The sequence below is a fragment of the Palaemon carinicauda genome, chromosome 29 (assembly GCF_036898095.1).
Source record: "Palaemon carinicauda isolate YSFRI2023 chromosome 29, ASM3689809v2, whole genome shotgun sequence".
Lineage (NCBI taxonomy): Eukaryota > Metazoa > Arthropoda > Malacostraca > Decapoda > Palaemonidae > Palaemon > Palaemon carinicauda.
In genome coordinates, this window is record NC_090753.1 from 29945865 (window position 1) to 29963721 (window position 17857).

The following is a 17857-nucleotide window of genomic DNA, read 5'->3' on the forward strand; positions in this document are numbered from 1 at the left end:
GTGCTTCAAATTATATCGAAAGTCTGTTTATTATCCTTAAAGTCTCAGCTAATATATAAATTATTTATGATGAGCTTCAACGAGATCTTTTTTTTTGGGGGGGGGGGGGGGAAACGGAAAAAGAAATAATTTAAATATCGGTTTTGCATAAGTCACCATATAAATACTAATCACATATTTATCATCAATGAAAGGAAGAATAAATATGTTATTCTATATAAAAAAATATATCAAATTTCAATCTTTTCTTCAGAGGTACTTCACGTTAAAAAAATACATTACAAGTCACGTCTCTACGAAATATTAATGTTACAATTTACCCTGTGAATATCATAAAGATTCAAAGCTGGCCTTTTATTAAGCATTTTATTTATTTTGTCTTTCTTCATTTGTAGATATTATAATGATATAGACCTCTTCTAACAATTTCCTTCTTGTTATACAGAATTTTAATCACGAATCCACAATTCAAGAAATCTATTATAAAAAGGTTAATATTCATGAATATAAGCATCTGCATTTCTTTTCTAAAGCTTAAATATTATTTAATCTAAGCATAAGGAATTCTATTCTTAATACTTATATATTCATGAATCCAAGCATTAGGAAATCTATTCTAAAAATTTAAATATTCACGAATCTAAACATTTAGGATATCCGAAAATTTAAACATTCATGAATCTAAGCAATTATGATTTCCAAAGACTTGAATATTCATGAATCTAAGCATTAGATTTCCAATGACTCAAATAAACATGAATCTAAGCATCAGGAATTATGTTCTAAACACTTGTATATTCTTGAATCTAAGCATTAGGCTTTCCAATGAATTAAACATTCATAAATTTTAGCATTAGGGTTTCAAAACACTCAAAAATTCTTGAAACTAAGTATCAGGAATTATATTCTAAAAAATTAAATATTCCTGAATCTAAGTATTAGGATTTCCAAACACTTAAATATTCATGAATATAAGCATTATGATTTCCAAAGACATAAATATTTATGAATCTAAATATCAAGATTTCCAAACTCTTGAATATTTATGAATCTAAGCATTAGGATTTCCAAAGACTCAAATATTCATCAATATAAGCATTAGGATTTCCAGAGACTTGAATATTCATGAAACTTAGCAGCATGAAACTTAGATATTTATGAACCTAAGCTGAAAGATTTCCCAAAACTTGAACGTTGATAAGTCTTCACATCAGGATATCCAAAGACTTGAATATTCATGAAACTAAGCATCATGAATTCTTCTAAAAACGTAAATATTCAGAATCTAAGCATAAGTATTTCGAAAGTCTTAAATATTCATGAATCTAGGCATTATGATTTCGAAATACTTAAATATATATGAATCAAAGTATTGGGATTTCCAAAAGCTTAAATATTCATGATTCTATAAATTAGGATATCCAAAGACTTAAATATTCATGAATCTAAGCATTAGGATTTCCAAAGACTCAAATATTCATGAAACTAAGCAGAAGGAATTCTATCCCTAAAGCATATATATATATATAATATATATTTATATATAATATATATATATATATGTATGTTATATATATATATATATATATATCATCCAGTACTAGTCGACTGTAGAATAATGGCCTTAGACATGCCCTTTCACTTGCGTCTAATTATTGTCTTTCTGTGCGATTCCACTCCCACAAACTTTATGCTTCGTAAGTCCATCTTTCTTTCTCTTATATTTTGTTACAATTTCTTCTACTTTAGATTGCTCACGTATCCATGTTGCTGTTTTCGGGTCTCTTAGTGTTATTCCCATTATTATTCTTTCCATAGCTCTTTGAATTGTAACCGGCTCGACCTGCTTCCCAAAAACCCCTCGATCAGGGAGACAAGGGTGATAGCTCGGCAATATCCGCCCTACTTTCTGCGCATTTACTTTACTGCTTAGCCTTTGTTTAAAAACAATATATTTGTCCGTGATACTTTCGTCTTATTTATTCGACTTTCCTTCCCTTCTAAATCCATCGCTACTTTATGTCTTTATCCTTCGTTTCCTTTCCAGGTCTTCTAACCGATTGATCCCTTCTTCATTTCTGCCTCTGGGTCTTCGTGATATATTTAGTTTTGATCAAATTTACAGCAACCAATTGAAAAGAACTCTCTCTCTCTCTCTCTCTCTCTCTCTCTCTCTCTCTCTCTCTTAGCTTATATAACCCCTATCTTCAAAAGTGGATCAAGACTAGAGGCAAGCAATTATAGACCCTGTTAGTCTAACATCACATATTATGAAAGTGTATGAGAGGGTAATAAAAAAGAAAATAATGAACCATTTGGTCAAAAATAATTTGTTTTAATATGGGTCAACACGGTTTCGTACCTGGAAAAAGTACACAGGACCCAACTGATAGCTCACTATGAAAACATATACAATAATATGATAAATGAAAAAGACACAGATGTGATCTATCTAGATTTTGCAAAAGCCTTTGACAAGGTAGACCATAACATATTGGAGAAAAAAATGAGAAAGCATAATATTGTGGGAAAGATAAGAAAATGGGGTGTAAAAGAATTCCTGCAAAACAGAAAACAGATAGTGGTTGCAAATGACGAGAAATCAGATGAAACCCAGGTAATATCTGGTGTGCCCCAAGGTACGGTATTAGCTGCACTGCTATTTGTTATTATGATCTCAGACATAGACTGTGATGTTGAAAACTCCGTAGTGAGAAAGTTTCGCCGATGACACAAGAATAAGTAGAGAAATTACTTGTGATGAAGATAGGAACTCACTACAAAGAGATCTAAACAAAATATATGAATGGGCGGAGATAAATAGGATGGTATTTAACTCCGATAAAATCGAATCAATAAATTATGGAAACAGAGAAGGAATGGTGTATGCATACAAGGGACCTAATAATGAGACAATCACAAACAAGGAAGCTATTAAAGACCTTGGTGTAATTTTAAATAGGAATATGTTATGCAACGACCAAATAGCAACACTGTTGGCTAAATGTAAAGCAAAAATGGGAATGTTATTCAGACACTTTAAAACAAGAAAAGCTGAACACATGATTATGCTTTACAAAACTTATGTGCGTAGTACACTCGAGTACTGCAATGTGATATGGTACCCACACTACCAAAAGGATATTGCGCAAATAGAGAGTGTACAAAGGTCCTATACTGCTAGAATAGAAGAAGTTAAGGACCTTGATTACTGGGAAAGACTTCAATTTTTAAAACTATACAGTCTAGAAAGGAGAAGAGAACGCTACATGATAATACAAGCATGGAAGCAAATAGAAGGAATTGCTGAAAACATCATGGAGCTTAAAGTATCAGAAAGAGCAAGCCGAGGTAGATTAATAGTGCCAAAAAAGCATTCCAGGTAAACTGAGAAAGGCGCACAGGACATTAATCCACTACGCACCAGCATCGATAATGCAGCGACTATTTAATGTGCTGCCAGCTCATCTAAGAAACATATCAGGAGTGAGCGTAGATGCGTTTAAAAATCAGCTCGATAAATACCTAAGATGCATACCAGACCATCCAAGACTGGAAGATGCAAAATACACCGGAAGATGTATTAGCAACTCTCTGGTGGATATACGAGGTGCCTCACACTGAGGGACCTGGGGGAACCCAAACAAAAAATAAGGCAATAAGGTAAGGTAAGGCTCTCTCCAAAACCATGTTAGAGTACTCATTAATTCACCTCCCCACATTTTTACTCGTTTAAAACCCTGTTGGAATTATCGATAATAAACCTCCCATCTCTCTCTCTCTCTCTCTCTCTCTCTCTCTCTCTCTCTCTCCCCAAAAGAGGTTAGAGTATTCATTAATTCATCTCCCACATTTTTAGTCGTTTAAAATCCTGTTAGAATTATCGATAATAAACCTCCCATCTCTCTCTCCTCTCTCTCTCTCCTCTTCTCTCCTCTCTCTCTCTCTCTCTCCAAAAACATGTTAGAGTATTCATTAATTCACCTCCCACATTTTTAATCGTTTAAACCCTGTTAGAATTATCGATAATAAACCTCCCATCTCTCTCTCTCTCTCTCTCTCTCTCTCTCTCTCTCTCTCATTAAATCACCTTCCCCTTTCTTTCTGTCTTGAGACTTCTAGGTAAAATTGTCTTTAATATTTTCAGTAAAAGAGATCATGGCGAAGTGGACCACCTGAATAGCTTTGATTACATTCTCTGATGATTAACCTTATTGATGAAACAGTATGATTAATTTCATTAACGTGGCATTACTTCTCTTGTAGTTTTTAATTTCCTTATTTCATTTCATCATTGGATGAACTTACCCCGTTTTTATAGTACTCAGCCTTTTCAACTATGGTTGTAGCTTAACTAGTAACATAAATATATATATATATATATATATATATATGTATGTATGTACTGTATGTATGTATATTTACATAAATATTGTTCAGTGGTTACGTTCTTCTTGGTAAGGGTAGAAGAGACTCTTCAGTTATGGTAAGCAGCTCTTCCGGGGAAAAGGACACTCCAAAATCAAACCATTGTTCTCTAGTCTTGTGTATAGCCATAACCTCTGTACCATGGTCTTCCACTGTCTTGGGTTAGAGTTCTTTTGCTTGAGGGTACACTCCTGCACACTATTCTATCTTATTTTTTTTTTCCTCTTGTTTTTTTTTGAAATAGTATATTGCGCAGGCTTAACAGTAGGGCCATGGATGCCTGGTGGTTTATCGAGAGGTTTTCTTTTCTTAATCTGGTTCTTTTTCTTCTCAAACCATCCTTACTGTCCTCCCTTCAGTTAAAGTGGCCATCCTGGAGGGTATTTAGCCTTGCATTGTGTATCGGCTCCTCCATGTTGACCAGTTTTTCGACTATGAGTTTTATCAATCCTTTTATTGATAATTCTGTACATATTGTTTTCGTTATAATTCTTGTTAATCTATTTTTCAAGTATGATGTCTCCTTTTTTATTACTCTTAATTATTTTGCTGTCTGGAGACATTGAGTGAAATCCGTGACCAGTACGTCCTAGATTTCGTCAATGTCGTTTTATTGTATTGCAACATTCGCGGTCTTCATGCAAATATTCAAGACCTTATAGTTGCATCCAGACAGTATGATATTCTTTTGTGCTCAGAAACTTGTGTTTTCTAATATGAGGCACTCATATGAGCTCCTTGTAACTGGTTTTAAGAAGCCAATAATGTTGAAACGTGATGCCATCCCTAGGGCAAGGGGAATGGTGGTGTATATTAGGACCAAGTACCGTGCTTCTCATAAGTCTTGCTACCTATGTGGATGTCATGAGATTCAGGTAATAAAAGTTTGTGGCAGTCGTAACAACTTTTTATTTGTGTTTGATCTACCGGAATCCAGATATGGAGGATTCTATCTTCAATTGTCTTCTTACCATTATGACTAAGATACAAGAAGATGATAGAAAGACTTATTTTGTCTCTTTTTTTGGTGATTCTGATGCTCATGTTAGGGAGTGGCTAAGTTCCATCTCTCCTATCGATCGCCATGGCTTAAGAGCTTTAAACTTTGCCTCTGCATCAGGCTGTGAGCAAATCATAAAAGAAGCTACTCACAGGATGGTAATTGTTGGACCTCGTATATACTGACTCCCCTGGCTTTATAACTAGTAAGGTTGGTTCTCCAGTCGGGACATCTGATTATGCCTTGATTTCATTAGTAGTGAAGACTGAGCAGCCTCTGTCCCTGTTGTATTATATTCTTGTAAAATTTATATGAAATCCCAGGCAGACTGCAAGGGGATTTTGCATAATCTTTTTTGCTTGAATTGGTCACAATTATAAAGTAGTGTTGATACTATTGTCACTTTAAATGAGAATCTAGTCAACATAATTGATAAGGCGTATCCCTTCTCGTGTGCTAAGGTACCGAGTGAAGGACAAACCGTGGTTCAATGATGTTTATAGACATGCTTATTTGGAGAACCAGGAGGCCAATCATCTTTGGAAGGGTAACAGATCAAATTTAACCTGGAATATCTCTACTCGGCTTTCAGCTCTTGCTCAGAGAGTTAATGCTTCAACTGAAAAGGAATTCAATTTAAACCATAAAAAAAAACCCTTTCTGCACACCTCAGGAACATAAATGGTGGTCTACCCCTTATATCTGCGCTCTTTGGTGTAGATGTAACAGTTCCTCCTTCACTTAAACCAGATGGCTCAGTCACTAACTGTCCAAAGGAAAAGACAACCCTTTTGGCTGATGTTTTTTGACAGTAAACAGAGTAATGATAAACTTGAACTTCCTCATTCCTGTTTTCCTGAGGCTAAACTAACTAGTTTTGATTTCCGATCTCGTGAAATTAAAGCACCTTGATGCTCATGGAGGTGTAGACCCAAATGGTATTTTTTTCTTTGTTTTTTTATAAAGACTGCAGATTTCTTAGTTCCAATGTTATCTTTTTTTTTGCAAGTTAGCAAGAATAGGATATTTTAGCACTTGTTGGAGAATTGGTATTGTTACTCCTCTATGTAAATGCGTTTGTGGTAGCTCAAGTCCAACTGATTACCGCCCAATTTCCATAACTCCCATGTTATCTAAATTTTCTGAACGTCTTCTGGCAAAACGTCTCAATAAGTTTGCTGAAGGTATTCATCTATTCCCTAGTTTGCAATGTGGTTTTCTTAGAGGCCTTGGCGCATGTGATGCCCTTCTTGCAATCTCCAATGCTGTTACAGAAATCCCTTTATTTTGGTCAGGAAGTTCGTATGATTGGCCTTGATTTTAGTGCTGCATTTGACCGTGTTAATCATGAGGCCCTCTATTCAAACTCAAACAGTTGGGAATGAGTGGATCGTTTCTTAGCATTATTATTGATTTTGTAAGTAGTAGATCTGAAAGAGTTGTTGTTGATGTTACCATAGTGAGTATAGGAATGTGATATCCAGTGTTCCACAGGGTTACGTTCTTGGCCCATTACCTTTCATACTATATACACATAACATGTGGTTTGGCCTAGAAAACAAGCTTGTTGCATATGCATATGATGCTACATTCTTTGCATCAATTCCATCCCCTGAATGTAGATCTGGGGTTGGTGAATCCCTTAATAGAGATTTAGCTAGAATTAATGCATGGTGCAAAATTATGGGGTATGAAGTTAAATCCTAACAAAACTCAAAGTATAATTGTAAGTAGGTCAAGTACGGTGGCTCCTCAACATCCGGATCTCAGTATTGATAATGTTTCTTTAAATTTTTATGACTCTTCTCAAAATTTTAGGTGTGATTCTCGACAACAAATTTACTTATGAGAAACACATTAGGTCTGTGTTTTCTTCAACTGTACAAAAAAATGGCTTATTGAGAAAGTCTTTCAAGATTTTCCGTGATCAATCTATTCTGAAGAAGTGTTTAAATTATTTTCATTCTACTTGTTTTGAGTATTGTTCTCCTGTCTCGTCTTCAGCTGCTGATTCTCATCTCAATGTGTTGGACAGAAACTTACGGTCTATCAAATTTCTTATTCCTGATCTAGATATTAATCCCTGGCACCGTCGTTCAATTAGTTCATTATGCATGTTGCATTAGATTTTTCATAACTCTGACCATCCTTTACATTCAGATCTCCCTGGACAATTCTATCCCTGTTCGTAATACTAGGTAGACAGTTAATTCTAATAGCTAGGCCCTTCTCCATCATGAGGCTCAATACTACGCAGTATTCTAGAAGTTTTATTCCAGCTGTTACCAAGTTGGGTGAATGATCTTCCTAATCGGGTAGTTGAATCAGTAGAACTTCAAAAAGTTCAAAGTTGGAGCAAATGCTTTTTTGTTGACCAGGGCGGACATGAGTTTTTTTTATAGTTTATTTATGAAATATTTGTTTTTGATGTTGTTAATAGTTTATATATGACATGTCTGTTTTGACGTTTGTTACTTTTTTTCACTGGGCTATTTTTCCCTGTTGGAGCCCCTGGTCTTATAGCATCTTGTTTTTCCAACTAGGGTTCTAGCTTGGATAGTAATAATAATAATAATAATAATAATAATAATAATAATAATAATAATAATAATAATAATATAATAATAATAGGCTGGTAGGAACGTAGAGAGTAGAGGTCCCTTTTTTTTTTTATTTGTTGATGTTGGCTACCCACCAAAATTGGGGGAAGTGCCTTGGTATATGTATGTATGTAATATATATATATTATATATATGTATATATATATATATATATATACATATATATATATATATATATATGTATATATATATATATATATATATACGTAAATGTATATATATATATATATATATATACATATATATATATATATATATATATATATTTATATATATATATATATTTGGGCTCAAGCCATGTCGTCCTGATGGAAGTTTCCTATAGGGTAGCTCCCTAGGGTATATTACAACTACGGCGATATTCCCAGAGAATTTACCTTAAGGTTACCAGAATTCTAACTCCTGGAGCAAATATCCCACCTGAAAGGGATATCGCGACATATCAGAGGACGTATTCTTGACACGCCACATGGCAATCTGCATCCCGAACAGAGATTTCGTCTCGCAGGGGGCAATTGGCAAGAAACGAATTCGGAAAAAAAAAGGGGGAGCCGCTCCCAAGGCTCCCTATCTCCCGATTCGTAAGCGTGCCTGGCGCCAATCCTAGCGCCATCTGTATTCCTTGATGCGTAGCTTAACAACTCGGTGTTTTTTCCTGTGTTTCTCGCAAATCTTGGGATTTATTCTGCTTTTCATGGCTTCTCCTACTTCGTCGGCCTCTGATAAGTTGAGTACCATGTCTTTTATGTATAAATGTAGGCTCTTGGTAAATTTTTGAGTGATTAATAGGATTAATCTTTGTTACAAGAGCCGTAGCCTACCGGAGGCGTCCATGGACGCTGTCGCTCGCTAGGTATAAGTTTAGTTAGTCAGAGCGACATTCCCGGTTGTTTTGCTTTAATAAATTTTAGCTATTTAGCATTACATAGGATTTCCTTTCGTGCTTAGTATTATTTTGGCGAAGTATTCGCCATTCTGGGCCTACGCTAGGCCATGTAGCCTAGTCGTTTGGTCCTAGTACTTCATGCATGATTTGGTTTTTCGAGTGTATTAAAATTTTATTGAAGCTTTAGGCTATGTTTTATACATTTAAGATTGTGTGGAATATTTCCAAGATAGTATACGAGTGAGTTTCGGTGATTTAGGTAATCGATTCTCTTGGTGCCTAGGCTAAGTTGCTTATGGAGCCTTAGTATACTTTCTCATGCTCCCCGGTTGCTTTCTTTTCTTCGAAGAAGGTATGCAATCCCTTTCCCTCTGTTTAAGCCTTGGGGTTATCCCTAAGTGGTTTATCTGAATTAATTTTCGATAAAACTATACTGGGGCGTTACTGTACCTTCCTGTTCCAGTAAAGTCTGGTTCAAAGAGGGACAGAACAACAGAGTTTTTTAGTCTGAGTCTGTGTTTGTCTGGCTTGGGGTAGAGTCTCCCTCGCTGGCCTGACACAGACAAAGGTGGCTTAGCCTCCTTAGGTCACTACCGCAGGTTTCTGTGGATATGATTCCTTCTTTTGTGATCTACCAGACTAGTCCTTGTTGCTGTTCTCGGGGGAGGATAAGTTTCTTTCCCTGGGAGTAGCAACACCTTCCTTGCTTTGGTGCTCTGGAGCTGGCAAGTATTGCTGGCCTTCCCCCTTGGATCTCCCTTAGGCTAAGATGAGTTTCTTGGCTGCGGGTGATCCGTCACTAAAGCAAGGTTGGTATGACCCTCTTTTGTCCCTTCCCCCTCTATCTCCGTAATGGCCTAGCCATTACAGTACTGTACGTCATTCTACATCTGGACCTAGATTAGGTTAGGATGCGGAATTGACTCAGTCCCTTGCCGGCCGGCAGAGCTGCCGGCCGGCAAAAGGTTCCTCTGTTTTGAATGCTGCCCGGACCTCCCTTGGTCCCTCATCCATGCCTGCCTGCAGAGTCAGATTGCATTGGTCAGGAAGCCTGAATTAGATTCTCCCCTTCCTTATGCACTCTTTCGGATTGCCGGGCTTGGAGGTAGTGTACACTCTTATCCCGGCATCCATTCTGTTTTTCTTCTAGTGCTGTACCCGACCCGGTTGCCGGCCTATGAGGCCGGCAGCCGGGGCGGTTGTAGTCCTCTGGTTCTTTTGCTGCCGGCTTATGTCAGCCCTTTGTCTGCCAGTCGCCAAGAGTGGGGCCGGCAGCCGGGTACTACCTTGTGTAGTTGCCGGCCGGGAGTCATTGCCGGCCGACATTGGCTGTTGCCGGCCGGCAGTTACTGCCGGCCGGCACATGCATTTGAACCAGCGTTCTGCCGCCTTATAGCTGTTAAGTAGTATACTTTAAAGCTAGTTGGTGTGCCGGCACATAACCTCCTATACTGTACCAGTATTCTTCAGTATAACAAATACTGTAAGAAGAAAACTAGAGTATGGGTTTTGGTACAGCACTGTGTGTTCTAACACTTTTGTGTTTTCTTTCACACCCCTCTGCTGTTTGCCCTACAGATAGGAGAGTGAGTCTTTCCTGTCTATTATCCAGGATTTTAAAATCATTGCTTAGGTGTGAGCTCCACCTGTTTCCTTTGGAAACTTTGCATTGGTTACTCTAGAAGAGATTAACCATTTGATTTTATTATCTGGAAGGCTGCAGCAATGGGTTGTGAGGGAAACAAGTGTGTGTCTTTCCTTTCTGAATTGTTATGCTATACTATGCATATCCAGTGATACATAGTTCACTTGATACTCATGGAAATTTCTTCTCTTTACAGGAGAACCTTCCGAAGTGCGGAAATGTTTTCTGCAACGTCCGCAGCAAGAATCTCTGCGGACATGAGTTTTTGTAGGAGACACGCAGCAGGCGCTGTCTCCAAGGATGATCTCCAGTATTGGGACCCTCAGGTAAGTACTGTGTGCACTAACCTGATTACTGAGGGCCTTTGATTCCCCTAGGACGGCGGAATCAAGGGATATAGCAAGGGAGAAGCTTCGTACCTGGGTAAAGAGCTTCCAAAAGAACACCTCTGGCCCTTATCTTCCAAGTGAGAAGATGAGGGCGTATCTTTTCCCTAAGGCATCAGCTGATGCTGTGATTCCCCAGCCCTCAAGAGGATATCCCCCAAAGTCAGATCCAGGTGGATGCTGAAGTCGCGGTCGCGATGCAAGACATCCAGTTAGATGACAGGATGTCTGAAGTGGACGAGCGTTTGGAAGAAGACCTCCTGGCAGAAGCCCAGGATGAAGTTCAAGCCCCGGACGTCGTAGAGGAAGAGGTCGACGAGGTGTCGGCTACTCCGGTTCAGATTCCGGAGCCTATTCCCTCAACATTGGCCGGTCTCCCAGTAGAGCTGGGACAGGCCCTCTCTTCTATTGTTGGAATGATCCAACAAATGCAGAAGGAGAAATCAGGAGAAGGCGGCTGCAATGGAACTGCGGATGCAGAGCCTTGCAGAATCAAATGGGCCCCAGAAAAGGCTCAATGTGAAAGACCTTCCCTTGTGCTCAGATTCTAAACCATGTGTCCGGCTGAGGAAGGAACCAGCTTCAAAGGAGGAGACAGAGCCGAAGGAGGTCATAGTGATGGACCATACTAAGGCTCAAGCTCTGCTTTCATCCTCGTTGAAAGAGAGGGGCTTCTCTAGCTCAAAAGTAGCTACATTGAGCAAGAAGCTCCCTTCCTTTGTGTCCTCTCCTGCTAGAGCCTTCCCCTTTTTACAGTAAGGGTTTGCGGCTGTACTAAAAGCAGTCGAGGCCGACAAGCCTTGCCCCTCCCTGAAGGAGTGTAAACCCTTGTCGCTGGCCCTACCTATGGACCACAAAGACTGGAAGGACGTCCATCTTACGTTCTCAGTTGGGAAGTTGGAGGCTGATATCGCCGGACGTCAGTTCGGCGAGGACCTCCCTAAGCTGTCTGACTTTCTCTTGCAGAGAGAGTTCGAGACAAATGAAAGACTGGCTGCCTCAATGTCTCTTCAGACTACTCTTGAGACGATGGCAAGTGACCCCAAGGTCCATGAAATGTTCATGGTGGTGGCCAAGACTCATCTGGCCACAGTGACGAAGGACCTTTATGGCTTCGTCAAGGCGAGGAGAGCTTGTAGGGAGTTCGTGTTCACCTCGGCTACGGTGAGGCACGAGCCAAGGAAACTAATCTCCTCCAACATTTGGGGCAAAGACCTTTTCCCTACCGATTTGGTCAAAGAAGTAGTTGATAAGGCCACCTTGGAGAATAGAAACCTTCTCCAGAAGTGGGGCCTGGCTATCAAAAGAAAGTCTTCCCCGGATGAAGGTCCTCAACCAAAGAGGAAGACTATGAGGACTAGGCTACCGTCTCGGCCAGCATAGCCTTTTAGACAGCAACAGCAACTGCAATTGCCATTGCCTCCAGTGCCCCAGATCGTGGCACAAACACCGACCACTTTTCAGTGGGTACCCCAGGCCGTGTTGACACAGTCCACGGCATTCACCCCATCATTCGAAGGGCAGTCTCCTTCCTTTCGAGCAAAGCCTAGAGGGGCAGCCAGAGGCTCGTCTGGGCGCCCCTCAAGGGGAAGGGGATTCAGGGGTGGTCGTGGTCAGGGAGGCAAGACCTCGGGACGGCAATCCAAGTGGGATGATACCGGTAGGAGGGAGACTTCTGAAATTTCGGGATCGGTGGACCTTCGATCCCTGGGCCCACAGCCTACTCAAGAATTGACTGGGCTGGAGCTGGTACAGCACTCCACCCCCGGGCCTTCGGGTTTTCCAACACTCCACCCCCGTTCTGGAGGAGTACGTTCAAGAACTGTTGGAGAAAAATGTGATCCGGAAGGTGAAGTCCATCAAATTCCAAGGGAGGCTGTTTTGTGTTCCCAAGAAAGACTCGGAAAAGCTCAGAGTCATTCTGGACTTGTCGCCACTCAACAAGTTCATAGTGTATTACAAATTCAAGATGCTAACACTGCAACACATAAGGACCTTACTGCCCAAGAGGGCATATTCCGTCTCTATAGACCTCTCAGACGCCTATTGGCACATTCTAATCAACCGTCGACTCTCCCCTACCTAGGGTTCAGGCTACAACGAAGACTATACGCCTTCAGAGCCATGCCATTCGGGCTAAACATAGCCCGAATGATTTTTACGAAGCTTGCGAGCGTAGCTCTCAAACAATTACGCCTAAAGGGAATTCAGGTAGTAGCCTACCTGGACGACTGGTTGGTGTGGGCAGCATCCGAGACAGAATGCTTGCAAGCTTCCAGTCAAGTGATCTAGTTCCTACAGTACCTAGGTTTCAAGATCAACAGATAAAAGTCTCGACTTTCTCCATCTCAAAAGTTCCAGTGGCTGGGAATCCACTGGGACCTTTTGTCACACCGTTTCTCCATCCCGGCGAAGAAAAGGAAGGAGATAGCGGGTTCTCTCAAGTGACTTCTAGATTCCGAAAGGATATCAAGACGCGAACAAGAGAGGGTACTGAGCTCTCTCCACTTTGCTTCGGTGACAGACCCAGTGCTAAGAGCACAGCTAAAGGATGCAACCGGAGTTTGGAGAAGTTATGCATCAATCGTGCGAAGAGATCTGAGAAGACCAGTTCCGCTTCGGCTACGTACTCTTCTCAGGCCTTGGTCCCAAGCCAGACTTCTAAAGAAGTCGGTTCTTCTTCAGCCACCTCCCCCGTCGGTGATGATTCACTCAGACGCCTCGAAGGAGGGATGGGGAGGTCACTCTCATCGGAAAAAAGTCCAGGGGACTTGGTCCAAGCTATTCAAGACCTTTCACATATACTTTCTAGAAGCTATGGCAGTGCTCCTTACCTTAAAGAAAGTTTCCCCGCGTCACTCGATCCACATAAGGTTGGTGATAGACAGCGAGGTAGTTGTGAGATGCTTGAATCAAAAAGGATCGAAGTCACCACCTCTCAACCTGGTGATGTTGGCCATCTTCCGATTTGCGGAAAAGAAGAAGTGGTACCTGTCGGCAGTTCACCTTCAAGGAGTCCGCAATGTGACAGTGGACGCTCTATCCAGGTTCACATCGATAGAGTTGGAATGATCCTTAGACGCAGGATCATTCTCCTTCATTCTGAATCAAGTCCTAGAACTGCAGATAGACCTCTTTGCGACGAAAGACAACAAGAAGCTGCCCCTGTACGTGTCCCCCGTACGAGGACCCCTTAGCGGAAGCAGTGGACGTGATGTCCCTCAACTGGAACAGAGGGTCCAGGATTTATCTGTTCCCTCCTCACAGCCTTCTGTTGAAGGTCCTCAAAAAACTGAGATCCTTCAAGGGGGTAGCGGCAATAGTACCCCCACAAGTGGCCGAACAGCGTGTGGTTCCCCCTGGCATTGGAACTACAGCTGAAGTTTGTACCGCTACCAGATCCAGTTCTGACCCAGCGAGTCCAGAAGTCGACTGTCTGCGTTTCATTACAGAAAACCCGGACCCTGCAGCTCATGATTTTCTCTCCCTAGCGGTGAGAAAGCGTTTCGGGATTTCGAAAGCCAGCATAGACTTCCTAGAGGAATATAAGTGCAAATCTACTAGAAGGCAATATGAGTCATCTTGGAGAAAATGGGTGGCCTTTGTCAAGGCGAAGAATCCGCAGGAGATCTCGACAGACTTCTGCTTATCTTTCTTCATCCACCTCCATGCTCAAGGATTGGCAGCTAACACGATTTCAGCGTGTAAGTCTGCTTTGACAAGACCCATTCTATATGCCTTCCAGGTCGACCTAGGTAACGAGTTCTTTAATAAAGTTCGGAAAGCCTGCGCTAGGCTCAGACCTTCAGCACCTCCAAAGGCCCTTCCATGGTCTTTAGACAAAGTTCTTCATTTCGCTTCTCTGTTGTGCAATGAAGAGTGTGCGTTAAAGGATTTGACACAAAAAGTTATTTTCCTATTTGCACTCGCGTCCGGGGGCCAGGGTTAGTGAGATTGTAGCCCTCTCGAGAGAGGCAGGTCGTGTTCAGTTCCTGGATGGGGGAGAACTGAACCTGTTTCCGGATCCTATGTTTCTCGCCAAGAACGAGTTACCCACCAACAGGTGGGGTCCCTCGAGTATCTGCCCTCTCAAAGAAAATGCATCTCTATGTCCAGTAGAATGCCTAAAGGTCTATCTTCATAGAACTTCAGACTTCAAGGGTGGTCAACTATTCAGGGGAGAAACATCAGGCTCAAATTTATCTCTGAATCAACTCAGAGCGAAAATCACATATTTTAATCGCAGAGCGGATCCTGACAGTACACCCGCAGGTCACGATCCGAGGAAAGTTGCCTCATCCTTAAATTTCTTTAATTGTATGGATTTTGAACATCTCCGTTCATACACGGGCTGGAAGTCTTCCAGAGTGTTCTTTCGCCACTATGCGAAGCAAGTAGAGGAACTAAAGAGATCTGTGGTAGCAGTGGGTCGCGTCGTTAACCCTACTGTTTAACTCTGCGAGGAACAGTGGTTTTAATTGGGACGATTAATTCCAGGGTGAGTGTGTAGTTACATACCGTACTACAAACTAAGTGAGGGCACTGAGTTGCCCATGTAGACTGTTCCATTTCAAAAGGTGAACCTAGCATAAGTGCAGACATGTGTGCCGAGCGTTTCTGACGCTATTGTCATTGATTTGTAATACAGACTTTTATGACTTTGATACCTCGGTATCTTAAAAGTGGCATTTAATGTGTTTTCTTTCAGATAAACAAGTTCTGTTTACTATCATACTTATGCTTAAAGTTTTGGGTTATCCTCTTCTTATATATATATATAATATATATATATATATATATAATTGTGGTTAACCTGTCTGTTTATTGTCTGTCAATGAACTTGTTCTTGAGAACCTTGCGTCTCCTTCACCTGTGTCAATTTATTGGTATAATTGAGCATTCATTCTATGTACCTTATCTGGGATAATTCTAATAGAATTGTTCCTTTATGCAAGCTATCTTGCATTGGTTTATGCTTTCCCTTAACGGGACGATGGCGGTTTTACTAGTTTCCTCCTATGCGGATATAAACCTTTGTCCAATACAAGTATTGTGCGGAGAACTGGTCGATATTTCATATTGACGCAGTGGTTCTTTACAAACTATGCTTTACTTAATATAGGGCGAGACCACTATATTAGCTTGCCTGGTATTCATACATAGGTATATGTACTCTTTGAGACTTTTCCAGAGTCTAGTAGGACTCTTCCCTGTAGGGGGCAGGAAGCTCTAACATGGTTTATAGTTAGTTGAAAAGATGTATAACGGTAACATCTTAGGTCTCTAGGTCTAGTCGACCGGGAAAAACTACATCCGGGGAGTACGGCACGTTCTGAGAATCCACAGATACAGTAATGCTCTGGTATACTTCCATCAGGACGACATGGCTTGAGCCCAAAAAATGGATTTTGAGCGAAGCGATAAATCTATTTTTGGGTGAGATGGCCATGTCGTCCTGATGGACCCGCCCTTGCCTTTCTAAGAAAGGGCTGTAGGACCCCTCCCTACATACAGTATCTGTAGCACCTCGTGTACGCTACAAGGAATACAGATGGCGCCAGGATTGGCGCCAGGCACACTTACGAATCCGGAGATAGGGAGCCTTGGGAGCGAATTCGTTTCTTGCCAATTGCCCCCTGCGAGACGAAATCTCTGTTCGGGATGCAGATTGCCATGTGGCGTGTCAAGAATACGTCCTCTGATATGTCGCGATATCCCTTTCAGGAGGGATATTCGCTCCAGGAGTTAGAATTCTGGTACCTTAAGGTAAATTCTCTGGGAATATCGCCGTAGTTGTAATATACCCTAGGAAGCTACCCTATAGGAACTTCCATCAGGACGACATGGCCATCTCACCCAAAAATAGATTTTTCCCTTCGCTCAAAATCCGTTATATATATATATATATATAAATAAATATATATATATATATATATATATACAAATATATATATATATATATATATAAATATATATATATATATATATATGTATATATATTATATATACATATATATATATATATATATATGTATGTTTATTTATATATATGTGTATATATATATGCATATATATATATATATATATATACATATATATAAATTATATATATATATATATATATGAATTATATATAATTTATATATGTAAATATATATATATATATATATATATATTTATATATATATATATATATATATAAATATACATATACACACACTCACATATATATATATATATATATATAAATATACATATACACACACTCACATATATATATATATATGTGTGTGTGTATATTCAAATTATATATATATTTATATATATGTACTGTATATATATATAAGAATATATATACATATATATATATATATATATTTATATATATACATATATAAATATATATATATATATATATACAATTTATATATAATATATATACAGTATATATATATATATATATATTTATACAGTTTATACATATAATATATATACAGTATATATATATATATATATATATCTATATATATATATATATATATACATATTGAAATATATATGTTTATATATATATATATATATATGTATATATATATATATATATATATTATAAATATAAATATATATATATATATATATATAGATATATATATATATATATATATCTATTTATAAATATATATATATATATATATATCTATATATATATATATATATATATTTATATATGTATATATATAGATATATATATATATATATATATACACATATATATATATATATATATATAAATATATTTATATGCTTATATATATAAATATCTATATATATATATATATATATATATGTATATGTATATATATATATATATATATAAAGTAAAGGGGTGGA